Genomic DNA, 13275 nt, shown 5'->3' with positions numbered 1-13275 from the left:
GAGCCTTTGGTTTTTTTAAAAATTACAACAACACAAATTAACCCCTAAAAAAATTCACAGACAGCAAAAAAGTACAGCTATGCTAATGCCAGTGATGTATAGCGATCACTGGCAAGCTAGGGGTTAAATACTATTTAAATTAAATTAAATTAGCTAAATGGCTCTGAAAGGAGCGTTTAGGTTTTTAAAAAATTACAACAACAAAAATTAACCCCTAAAAAATGCACAGACAGCAAAAAATTACAGCTATGCTTATGCCAGTGATGTATAGCGATCACTGGCAAGCTAGGGGTTAAATAGTCTTTAAATTAAATTAGCTAAATGGCTCTGAAAGGAGCCTTTGAGTTTTTAAAAAAAAATACAACAAAAATTAACCCCTAAAAAAATGCACAGACAGCAAAAAAAAGTGCAGCTGTGCTACTGCCAGTGATTTATAGTGATCACTGGCAAGCTAGGGGTTAATGGCTCTGAAAAGAGCCTTTGGATTTTAAATTTTTTAACAAATAAAAGAAATAAATCTCTCTCTGCTAAAATACAGGTCTCTCTCTTTCTCCAACAAAATGGCAAGTGAGGAGAGGGAGGGAGATCCACACTGATCAGAGTCAATATTTACAAATATTGACATGATCAGACAAATGGGGTATTTTATTATTATTTTTTTTTTTTTCTAAGAAGGCTCAGATTGGGTGACCCTAGCTTGCCCCTATGGTGAGACAGGCTAGGGACACCCCCAGATGCCCCATGATGCACCGGGCATCGCCATTTTGGAAGCCTCATGGGGGAGGGGGGGGGCGCTATATGTGGGGCTTTTTAATATTATATAATATTTTTTTTTTTAAATTTTTAATTTTATTTATATACTAACTAAGTGCCTCGACCCACCGAGGCACTTAGCACACTAGCAGAGCATCGGAAGCGTGTCCGATCGCTTCCGATGCTCTGCTGCACTGCCGGGCTCCACGTGGAGCAAAACCGGAAGTGATCACTCAAGGGGGAGTGATCGCTCCGGTCCCGGCACTCCGTAACAGCACTGCAGGGATGCCCAGACATCGAGGCATCCCTGCAGTACTGTAATAGTGCCTGGAAGCGATCTTGATCGCTTCCAGCACTCACTTTAGCCGAGGACGTGCAGGGTACGTCGTCAGGCGTTAACTGCCTTTTTTTTTCAGACGTACCCTGCACGTCCTCGGTCACTAAGGGGTTAATCTCCCTGATGCTATTTCTGAAGTATTTTCCAGGGAATGGAATAATTTGGGTAATTCTTTTACTCCTTCTAAACGTTTAAGCAATTATATCCTGTGCCATCTGACAGATTAGAGTTTTTTGGGACAAAATCCCTAAGGTTATGGGGCTGTCTCTACTCCTGCTAAATGTACTACTATTCCTACGGCAGATAGTACTTCATTTAAGGATCCTTTAGATAGGAAAATTGTATCCTTTCTAAGAAAAGCTTACTTATGTTCAGGTAATCTTCTTAGACATGCTATATTTTTAGCGGATGTTGCTGCAGCTTCAACTTTTTGGTTAGAAGCTTTAGCGCAACAAGTAACAGATCATAATTTTATAGCATTATTATTATTCTATAACATGCTAATATTTTTATTGGTGATACCATCTTTTGATATCATTAGAGTTGATGTCAGGTATATGTCTCTAGCTATTTTAGCTAGAAAAGCTTTATGGATTAACTTGGAATGCTGATATGTCTTCTAAGTCAACTTTGCTTTCCCTTTCTTTCCAGGGTAATAAATTATTTTCTCAACTGTTTCTGGAAGGAAGGGAACTTTTTTACCAAAGGATAAAAAATCTAAGGTAAATTTAGGTCCAATAATCATTTTCGTTCCTTTCCTCACAACAAGGAACAAAAGCCTGATCCTTCATCCTCGGAAGCGGTATCAGTTTGGAAACTATTTCCAGTTTGGAATATATCCAAGCCTTATAGAAACCTATAGCCAGCTCCTAAGTACCCATGAAGGTGCGGCCCTTATTCCAGCTCAGCTGGTATGGGGCAGATTACGTTTTCTTCAAAGAAATTTGGATCAATTCCGTTCTCAATCTCTGGTTTCAGAACATTGTTTCAGAAAGGTACAGAATTGGCTTCAAGTTAAGGCCTCCTGCTAAGAGATTTTTTTTTTTTCTTTCCCGTGTCCCAGTTAACACAGCAAAGGCTCAGCATTTCTGAAATGTGTTTCAGATCTAGAGTTGGCTGGAGTAATTATGCCAGTTCCAGAACAGGGGCTGGGGTTTTATTTTATCTCTTCATTGTACCAAAGAAGGTCAATTCCTTCAGACCAGTTCCGGATCTATCAATATTGAATCGTTATGTAAGGATACCAACATTCAAGATGGTTACTGTAGGACTATCCTGCCTTTTGTTTAGCAAGGGCATTATATGTCTACAATAGATTTACAGGATGTGTATCTGCATATTCCGATTCATCCATATCACTTTTAGTGTCTGAGATTCTCTTTTTAGACAAGCATTACCAGTTTTGTGGCTCTACCGTTTGGCCTAGCCTCAGTTCCAAGAAATTTTTTCAAAGGTTCTCGGTGCCCTTCTTTCTGTAATCAGAGAACAGGGTTTTGGTATTTCCTTATTTGGACGATATCTTGGTACTTGCTCAGTCTTCTCATTTTCGAAGAATCTCATACGAATCGACTTGTGTTGTTTCTTCAAGTTCATGGTTGGAGGATCAATTTACCAATCAGTTCATTGATTCCTCAGACAAGGGTAACCTTTTTAAAGTTTCTAGATAGATTCAGTGTCTATGACTCTGTCCTTGTCAGACAAGAGAAGTTTAACATTGATATCAGCTTGTCAAAACCTTCAGTCACAATCATTCCCTTTGGTAGCCTTAGGCATGGAAATTTTAGGTCTTAGGACTGCCGCATCAGATGCGATTTCCTTTGCTCGTTTTCACATGCGACCTCTTCAGCTCTGTATGCTGAACCAATGGTGCAGGGATTACTCAAAGATATCTCAATTACTATCTTTAAACCGATTATACGACACTCTCTGACATGGTGGACAGATCACCATCGTTTAGTTCAGGGGGCTTCTTTGTTCTTCCGACCTGGACTATAATCTCAACAGATGCAAGTCTTACAGGTTGGGGAGCTGTGTGGGGGTATCTGACGGTACAAGGGGTTTGGGAATCTCAGGAGGTGAGATTTCCGATCAATATTTTGGAACTCCGTGCAATTTTCAGAGCTCTTCAGTCTTGGCCTCTTCTGAAGAGAGAGTTGTTCATTTGTTTTCAGATAGACAATGTCACAACTGTGGCATACATCAATCATCAAGGAGGGACTCACAGTCCTCTGGCTATGAAAGAAGTATCTCGAATTTGGTTTGGGCGGAATCCAGCTCCTGTCTAATCTCTGCGGTTCATATCCCAGGTATGGACAATTGGAAAGCGGATTATCTCAGTCGCCAAACGTTGCACCTGGGCGAATGGTCTCTTCACCCAGAGGTATTTCCTCAGATTGTTCAAATGTGGGAACTCCCAGAAATAGATCTGATGGCTTCTCATCTAAACAAGAAACTTCCCTGGTATCTGTCCGGATCCCGGGATCCTCGGGCGGAGGCAGTGGATGCATTATCTCTTCCTTACAAGTGTCATCCTGCCTATATCTTTCCGCCTCTAGTTCTTCCAAGGGTATTCTCCAATATTCTAAAGGAATGCTCGTTTGTCCTGCTGGTAGCTCCAGCATGGCCTCACAGGTTTTGGTATGCGGATCTTGTCCGGATGGCCTCTTGCCAGCTGTGGACTCTTCCGTTAAGACCAGTCTTTCTGTCTCAAGGTTCTTTTTTCCATCAGGATCTCAAAACCTTAATTTTAAGGTATGGAGTTTGAACGCTTGATTCTTGGTCAAAGAGGTTTCTCTGACTCTGTGATTGATACTATGTGACAGGCTCGTAAATCTGTATCTAGAGAGATATATTATAGAGTCTTGAAGACTTATATTTCTTAGTGTCTTTCTCATCTTTTTTCTTGGCATTCTTTTTGAATACCGAGAATTTTACAGTTTCTTCAGGATGGTTTAGATAAAGGTTTGTCCGCAAGTTCCTTGAAAGACAAATCTCTGCTCTTTCTGTTCTTTTTCACAGAAGGATTGCTAATCTTCCTGATATTCATTGTTTTGTACAACCTTTGGTTCGTATAAAACCTGTCATTAAGTCAATTTCTCCTCCTTGGAGTTTGAATTTGGTTCTGGGGGCTCTTCAAGCTCCTCCTTTTGAACCCATGCATTCTTTGGTCGTTATATTACTTTCTTGGAAAGTTTTGTTTCTTTTGGCCATCTCTTCTGCCAGAAGAGTCTCTGAATTATCTACTCTTTTTTGTGAGTCTCCTTTTCTGATTTTGCATCAGGATAAGGCGGTGCTGCGAACTTCTTTTGAATTTTTTACCTAAGGTTGTGACTTCTAACAACATTAGTAGAGAAATTGTGGTTCCTTCATTATGTCCTAATCCTATGAATTCTAAGGAGAAATCATTGCATTCTTTGGATGCTGTTAGAGCTTTGTAATATTATGTTGAAGCTACTAAGTCTTTCCGAAAGACTTCTAGTCTATTTGTCATCTTTTCCGGTTCTAGAAAAGGCCAGAAAGCTTCTGCCATTTCTTTGGCATCTTGTTTGAAATTTTTATTTCATCATGCCTATGTTGAGTCAGGTAACACTCCGCCTCAAAGGATTACAGCTCATTCTACTAGGTCAGTTTCTACTTCCTGGGCGTTTAGGAATGAAGCTTCGGTTGATCAGATTTGCAAAGCAGCAACTTGGTCCTCTTTGCATATTTTTACTAAATTCTACCATTTTGATGTGTTTTCTTCTTCTGAAGCAGTTTTTGGTAGAAACGTACTTCAGGCAGTGGTTTCAGTTTGAATCTTCTGCTTATGTTTTTTCATTAAAATTTTATTCTGGGTGTGGATTATTTTCAGCAGGAATTGGCTGTCTTTATTTTATCCCTCCCTCTCTAGTGACTCTTGCGTGGAAAGATCCACATCTTGGGTAATCATTATCCCATACGTCACTAGCTCATGGACTCTTGCTAATTACATGAAAGAAAACATAATTTATGTAAGAACTTACCTGATAAATTCATTTCTTTCATATTAGCAAGAGTCCATGAGGCCCACCCTTTTTTGTGGTGGCTTTGATTTTTTTTGTATAAAGCACAATTATTCCAATTCCTTATTTTATATGCTTTCGCACTTTTTTCTTATCACCCCACTTCTTGGCTATTCGTTAAACTGAATTGTGGGTGTGGTGAGGAGTGTATTTATAGGCATTTTAAGGTTTGGGAAACTTTGCCCCTCCTGGTAGGAATGTATATCCCATACGTCACTAGCTCATGGACTCTTGCTAATATGAAAGAAATGAATTTATCAGGTAAGTTCTTACATAAATTATGCGTTTTTCAGTTATGTGCAGTGAATAAAATAGCCAGTAGGTGGAGCTGTCCGCTTGTTTTTCAGCAAAGTTAAGCAACTTAACAGGTCTGAAATTGATTTGTGTACACAGAGCAGACATTAGCTATGGAGCAGCCACTTCCCTATTATCTTCCTGTTCAGCAGCTTGAGGTGAGGGTGCCTGCCTATTAATCACTCCAAACTGAAATGCATAGAATAGATGCAGACCCAATATTATCTAACATGCTAACAATGCAGAGAACTGATTGCAGAAAAATGCAAGTAAAAACACGTTTTTGTTCATTAAGCTTAGATTGATGATGATGCAGTCTGTTTTTTGATTATTTAATTAGGTGAAGTTTAGCAAATGTTTTTGTTCATTAAACAGTTTGATGATGATACAATCTATATTATTAGGTTTATAAAGCATGATGCTCTCATTGGAAAAATCACATAGCTACTGTGACCTCTTAGGAATCATCTCACCTACCTTTGGGACATTTGATAATGATGCCAGTTAGGCATCGAAACGTCATGTTCATCCCTGGATTTTAACTTTTTGTATCATTAAAGATTAATTTTTATTTTTATAGAAGACCAGTGAGTGCTGTCTTTTCTTGATACTCCCTCCCTTTTTCTCAATGGTGTGTGACACATAACACTATCTTCAGTTTGGAAGCAGCAGACTCTCTGAATGAAACGTTGAAATAGTTTATTTCATTATTGCTATTCTGCATGTAAATACAGACAGCTTCACATACCAAACTTGTAATTGAGTAATATTTGTATACATTACAAAGTAGCACATCACAGTATTTGCTTGTACCCCTTATGCAGCAATAAGCAACAAAACAAGTTTGACAAGACTAACATGTTTTTATATATAAGTAAAGTCAATGTTTGGATCCGCACTCCAGGGTCATCCCCAATATGAACAAAGACTGCTTACATGCAGGTAGTAGGTGCTGAAACCTTCATGGACCCCCCTCCAAGGTCCAGAGCTGATATAGTATAGACAAAAAAGAGAAGGAAGCACACTGATGAAAGGAAACACCTTTATTGGAGCAACGTTTCGAGGCTACTTGCCCCTTTCTCAAGCTTACATACACTGAGTTGTGAACACAACTTTATTCACAAGGCAATTAGTGAAGGGCCAATCCCCAGGCTGACAGTGGGCGTGTATAAATTATGACATCGCACAAACACTTGTAATTAATTTTTAACCCAATAGAGACTGATAAGGAGATTGGACCCTCAAATATCTAAAATTAAAAACAAAAAGCAATACAGAACCAGAGGCATACACTAAAGTATCTCAATGAATAGAGCAAACAAAATCAAATTAATGGTATTAAATCAAACTCCCTAATAAGGCCTTTAGGTGTCTAATAACCAGATCCATTTGGCTTCTTTGTATAACAAATCCCTCATTCTGTCTCCTCCACTTGACTTTTTACTGACCTGATCAATAACCATGAATCTTAATGAATAAGCAACAAAACAAGTTTGACAAGACTAACATGTTTTTATATATAATTACTATTTGTAAGAGTTTTTTTTATTAAATGTATTATAACAGAATAAAATGTGGTTTATCTATTTGTGCTATCCCCATGTCTATTTTGTATCTGTCATTTATACTACACGAAAGCTTTTAAAACATTTATGTTGCACTGTAAACCTTTTAACAAACACAAAATTAAAACCCAGTTTGAGGCTTATATGACTATTTTAAAATTAAAATGTTTTTTCACACCAGTACAAATGGAGTGAGCAAATGGATATCTTCAATATATCAGGTTGTTTTCCATTTGGCTTAGTATAATCTAGCTACACTATGAATGGTTGCTGAACGGTTTGTTTTCTCTTTTGTTAACTCATTCCTGACAGGACTTATTTGTCTACATCGGTACAAAGTTCTGAAGTAAACAAGTAAAAATTGAAATCCCGTTCATGCGATCGCATGATTTCAACGATGGAATCGGGTCAGGGGGAGCGCCCATGACACTAGGCACACCCTCCAGCCTGCGATCCTATTTAGGAAGCAGCTATGACTTTAGGACAGCAGAACGGCTAGGACATTCCATGACGTCTATAATGGCACTAAAGCCCAGCGCAACTGGAACGGCATAGAAGGGGTTAAAGAATGTTTATATTTTTAGCATCCCATGTGATCCCCACCCAAAAAAAAAAAAAAAAACTGTTTTCAATTAGCACATGTACCTTGTTCTCGTGGTATGCTTTGTTAAAAGGCAGGTAGGCAGGTTGAGGAGTACGGATTCCACGGATTTCATCCTTACTTGTGGGATATTAACCTCCTGCTAACAGGAAGTGGCAAAGAGCACCACAGCAGAGCTGTATATATAGCCCCTCCCTTCCACCCTCAGTCATTCGGCCGAAGGTATAGGAAGAAAAAAGGAAAGGCTAAAAAAGGTGCAGAGGTGACTAAAGTTTACAAAAAAAGAAAAAGAAAAACTGTCTTAAAAAGAACAGGGTGGGCCGTGGACTCGTCATATCGTAAAAGAAAGTAATTTATCAGGTAAGCATAAATTTAGTTTTCTTTTACAAAAGATATGACGAGTCCACGGATTTCATCCTTACTTGTGGGAAACCAATACCAAAGCAATAGGACACGGATGAAAGGGAGGGACAAGACAGGAACCTAAACGGAAGGCACCACTGCTTGAAGAACCTTTCTCCCAAAGATAGCCTCAGAAGAAGCAAAAGTATCAAATTTGTAAAATTTGGAAAAAGTGTGAAGGGACGACCAAGTCGCAGCCTTACAAATCTGTTCAACAGATGCATCGTTTTTAAAAGCCCATGTGGAAGCCACAGCCCTAGTAGAATAAGACGTAATTCTTTCAGGAGGCTGCTGCCCAGCAGTCTCATATGCCAGGCGGATGATACTTCTCAGCCAAAAAGAAAGAGGTAGCCGTAGCTTTCTGACCCCTACGCTTTCCAGAATAAACAATGAATAATGAAGATGATTGACGGAAATCCTTAGTTGCCTGCAAGTAAAACTTTAAGGCACGGACCACGTCCAAGTTATGTAACAGACGCTCCTTCTTAGGAGGATTAGGACACAAGGAAGGAACAACAATTTCCTGATTAATATTCTTATTAGAAACAGTTTGGTACGGAAAACCACCTTATCAGAATGAAATAGGAGATAAGGCGAATCACACTGTAATGCTGAAAGCTCAGAAACTCTTCGAGCAGAAGAAATAGCAACCAAAAACAGAACTTTCCAAGATAATAGTTTAATATCTATGGAATGCATAGGTTCAAACGGAACCCCTTGCAAAACTCGAAGAATTAAATTCAAACTCCAGGGAGGAGTAATAGGTCTAAAAACAGGCTTAATTCTAGATAGAGCCTGACAAAAAGAGTGAACATCTGATACATTTGCCAAACGTTTGTGAAACAGAATTGACAAAGCTGAAATTTGTCCCCTTAAGGAACTTGCTGATAACCCTTTCTCCAATCCTTCTTGGAGAAAAGACAAAATCCTAGGAATCCTAAATTTACTCCATGAGTAGCCCTTGGATTCACACCAATAAAGATATTTACGCCATATCTTATGATAGATTTTTCTAGTGACAGGCTTTCTAGCCTTGTATCAAAGTATTGATAACTGAATCAATTTTTCTAGTGACAGGCTTTCTAGCCTTGTATCAAAGTATTGATAACTGAATCAGAGAATCCTCGCTTCGATAAAATCAAGCATTCAATCTCCACGCAGTCAGTTGCAGAGAAATTAGATTTGGATTGGAAAGGACCTTGAATGAGAAGGTCCTGTCTCAACGGAAGTTTCCACGGTGGCAGAGAGGACATGTCCACTAGATCCGCATACCAAGTCCTGCGTGGCCACGCAGGCGCTATCAGGATCACTGAAGCTCTCTCCTGTTTGATTCGAGCAATCACGCGTGGGAGGAGAGGAAACGGCGGAAACACATAAGCTAGGCTGAACAACCAAGGCACTGCCAAGGCATTTATCAGTTCGGCCTGAGGATCCCTTGATCGGGATCCGTATCTTGGAAGCTTGGCATTCTGACAAGATGCCATCAAATCCAATTCCGGTCTGCACCATCTGAGAATCAATGAGGCAAATACCTCCGGGTGAAGTTCCCACTCCTCCGCATGAAAAGTCTGTCGGCTTAGAAAATCTGCTTTCCAGTTCTCTACCCCTGGGATGTAGATCGCTGACAGATGACAAGAGTGGGCCTCTGCCCAACTGCTTATCTTGGATACTTCTATCATCGCTAAGGAACTCCTTGTTCCCCCCTGATGATTGACATATGACACAGTCGTTATGTTGTCCGACTGGAATCTAATGAATTTGGCTGAAGCCAACTGAGGCCACACCTGAAGTGCATTGAAGATTTCTCTCAGTTCCAGAATACTGATTGGAAGTAGAGACTCTACCTGAGTCCAAACACCCTGAGCCTTCAGGGAGTTCCAAACTGCACCCCAGCCCAGAAGGCTGGCATCTGTTGTCACTATCACCCACGAGGGTCTGCAGAAACAAGTCCCCTGGGACAGATGATCTGGCAACAACCACCAAAGAAGAGAGTTTCTGGTTTCTTGATCCAGAATTATCTTTGGAGATAAATCCGCATAATCCCCATTCCACTGACCGAGCATGCACAGTTGCAGTGGTCTGAGATGAAAGCGAGCAAACTGAATGATGTCCATTGCCGCTACCATTAATCCGATTACCTCCATACACTGAGCCACTGATGGCCGAGGAATGGACATTAGTGCTCGGCAAGTATTCAAAATCTTTGATTTTCCGACCTCCGTCAGAAATACTTTCATGGCTACCGAGCCTATCAGAGTTCCCAAGAAAGGAACCCTTGTCTGTGGAGCAAGTGAACTCTTCTGTATGTTCACCTTCCAGCCGTGAGTTTTTAGAAAAGACAACTGTGTCCGTGTGAGATTTTGTCAGATTATATGTTGACGCTTGAATCAGAATATCGTCCAGATAAGGCGCCACCGCTATCCCTTGTGGTCTGAGAACCGCCAAAAGAGACCCTAGAACCTTTGTGAAGATTCTGGGTGCTGTGGCCAACCCAAAAGGAAGAGCCACGAACTGATAATGTTTGTCCAAGAAGGCAAACCTTGGAAACCGATGATGATCTTTGTGGATTGGAATATGAAGTCATATATTGACCCTTCTGGATCATTGGCAAAATCGTTCGAATTTTCTCCATCTTGAATGATGGAACTCTTAGAAATTTGTTTAGACACTTGAGGTCCAAAATGGGTCTGAACGTTCCCTCTTTTTTGGGGACCACAAATAGGTTTGAGTAAAACCCTTGTCCCTGTTCCAATTTTGGAACAGGACAGATTACTCCCATAGTAAAAAGGTCTTTTACACAGCATAAGAATGCCTCTCTCTTTATCTGGTCTGCAGATAATTTTGAAAGATGAAATATCCCTCTTGGGAGAAAATCCTTGAATTCCAATTGATAACCGTGGGTCACTATTTCTAGTGCCCAGGAATCCTGAACATCTCTTGTCCAAGCCTGAGCAAATTAAGAAAGTCTGCCCCCTACTAGATCCGGTCTCGGATCGGGGGCCACCGCTTCATGCTGCTTTGTGGAAAAAGAAGAAGCGGGGGGTCCTCCTTTAAAGTTCCGAAAGGAATGAAAATTATTCTGTTTACCCCTCATTTTAACCGACCTATCCTGAGGTAGGGCATGGCCCTTACCTCCTGTAATATCAGAAATGATCTCCTTCAATTCTGGCCCAAAAAGGGTCTTACCTTTAAAGGGAATAGCTAAAAGCTTATGTTTTGATGACACATCAGCAGACCAAGATTTGAGCCACAATGCTCTACGTGCTAAAATAGCAAATCCTGCATTTTTTGCCGCTAATTTAGCAATCTGAAAAGCGGCATCAGTAATAAAAGAATTAGCTAGCTTAAGAGCCTTAATTCTATCTAGAATGTCATCTAATGGAGTCTCAACCTTAAGAGACTCTTCTAGAGTCTCAAACCAAAAAGCTGCTGCAGTAGTTACTGGAACAATGCAAGCCGTAGGTTGTAAAAGAAATCCCTTTTAAACAAATAATTTCTTTAGTAGACCCTCTAATTTCTTATCCATAGGATCCTTGAAAGCACAATTATCCTCAATGGGTATAGTAGTACGCTTAGCTAGGGAAGATATAGCTCCCTCTACCTTAGGGACCGTTTGCCATGAGTCCCGAATGGTATCTGATATAGGAAACATTTTCTTAAAATTAGGAGAGGGAGAAAACGGTATACCTGGTCTATCCCATTCCTTACTAATAATTTCCGAAATTCTCTTAGGAACCGGAAAAACATCAGTGTAAGTAGGAACTTCCAAATATTTATCCATTTTACACAATTTCTCTGGAGGAATCACAATAGGATCACAATCATCCAGAGTTGCTAAAACCTCCCTAAGCAACAGGCAGGGGTGTTCAAGCTTAAGTTTAAATGACATAGCATCCGAATCTGTCTGAGGCAAAACATTCCCTGAATCAGAAATTTCACCCTCAGACAGTAATTCCCTGATCCCCAACTCAGAGCACTGTAAGGGAACATCAGAAATAGCTAATAAAGCATCAGAGGATTCAGTATTTACATTAATACTTGACCTACTGCGTTTACCCTGCAACACTGGTAATTTAGACAATACCTCTGTAAGGGTAGTTGACATAACTGCAGCCATCTCCTGCAGAGTAAAGGAATTAGACGCACTAGAAGTACTAGGCGTCGCTTGTGTGGGCATAAAAGGTTGTGACACTTGGGGAGAATTGGATGGCATATCCTGATTCTCTTCAGACTGAGAATCATCCCTAGACACACTTACTTTATTTAAAATATGCTTTTTACATTGTAAAGCCCTTTCAGTACAAAAGTTACCCAATGTTAGAGGGGGGTTGCACAATAGCTTCTAAACACATAGAACAAAGAGAAACCTCAATGTCAGACATGTTGAACAGACTAGTAATACCACAAAAGTCGTTTAAACACTTATTTATAGCATAAAATAAACATTAGAAAAAACGTGTACTGTGCCTTTAAGAAAAGAAAAAGTTAACAATTTTTCCAAAATGCACAAAAAAACATTAAATTACTCCCAAATTTAACTTAATATCGTTGGTTAATCCAAAAATGACTGCACCCAGAAGGGCAGAAATAAGACTTTAGAAGTACTTATATCAACATGTAGTTAAAAGATAGATAAAAATACACTCTGCACCTCGCCACAGCTCTGCTGTGGCGCCTACCTGCCCCCAGGGTACTTCAAATCATATTTCCAACCCTTCAGACCAGCTACACAGTCCAGGAGCCACCGAGTTACTGTTTGCTGCTGCTAAGCCTGAAGAAATTGCGCCAAAATAGGCTCCGCCCCTTAAGGTTAAAAGTCGGAGTAGGCCCAAACAACACCGCATGGAAATGCAGTTTTGCACTAAAGTAAAAATACACACATAATATAACCCTAAAGCATAAAACCAATAAGTTTTAAGTGCCAAAAATAAAAAACATAAAACATCGTTTTTTATATTGTCTCCCATGTCACATAATGCCCAAATATAAACTAATGATAAATATAAAATAGGGACTCCAGTAACACCCCTCTTATTAAAATAGGTTTTACTGCTTACCCCATTCCCATACAGGGAAATAATGCCAGCCAGTTCTTATACACCAAGTCTCCTCAGAAAAAAAGGCTGCACATACCTTAATGCTGCTTGTATCATGAAACCGGTCTCCACACTGAAGATGTCTCATAGTTACCTTCAGAAGTCTTGTGGGAACCAGTGTGGATCTTAGTTACAAATTCTAAGATCATCAAACCTCAGGGCAGAAATCTTCTTCCATATCCCCCTG

The 13275-nt window shown here is 39.9% G+C and overlaps 1 protein-coding gene across 1 annotated transcript in view; it reads right to left on the bottom strand.

The window, feature by feature from the left end:
* The window catches only part of GMPS (guanine monophosphate synthase), a 175838-nt gene that overhangs the window by 77973 nt on the left and 84590 nt on the right, over positions 1–13275 (bottom strand). The gene's annotated exons all lie outside the window — the stretch shown is intronic.

The sequence above is a fragment of the Bombina bombina genome, chromosome 4 (assembly GCF_027579735.1).
Source record: "Bombina bombina isolate aBomBom1 chromosome 4, aBomBom1.pri, whole genome shotgun sequence".
Lineage (NCBI taxonomy): Eukaryota > Metazoa > Chordata > Amphibia > Anura > Bombinatoridae > Bombina > Bombina bombina.
Note: the sequence above shows the minus strand (reverse complement) of the source record. Positions and strands in the feature narration are given on the sequence as shown.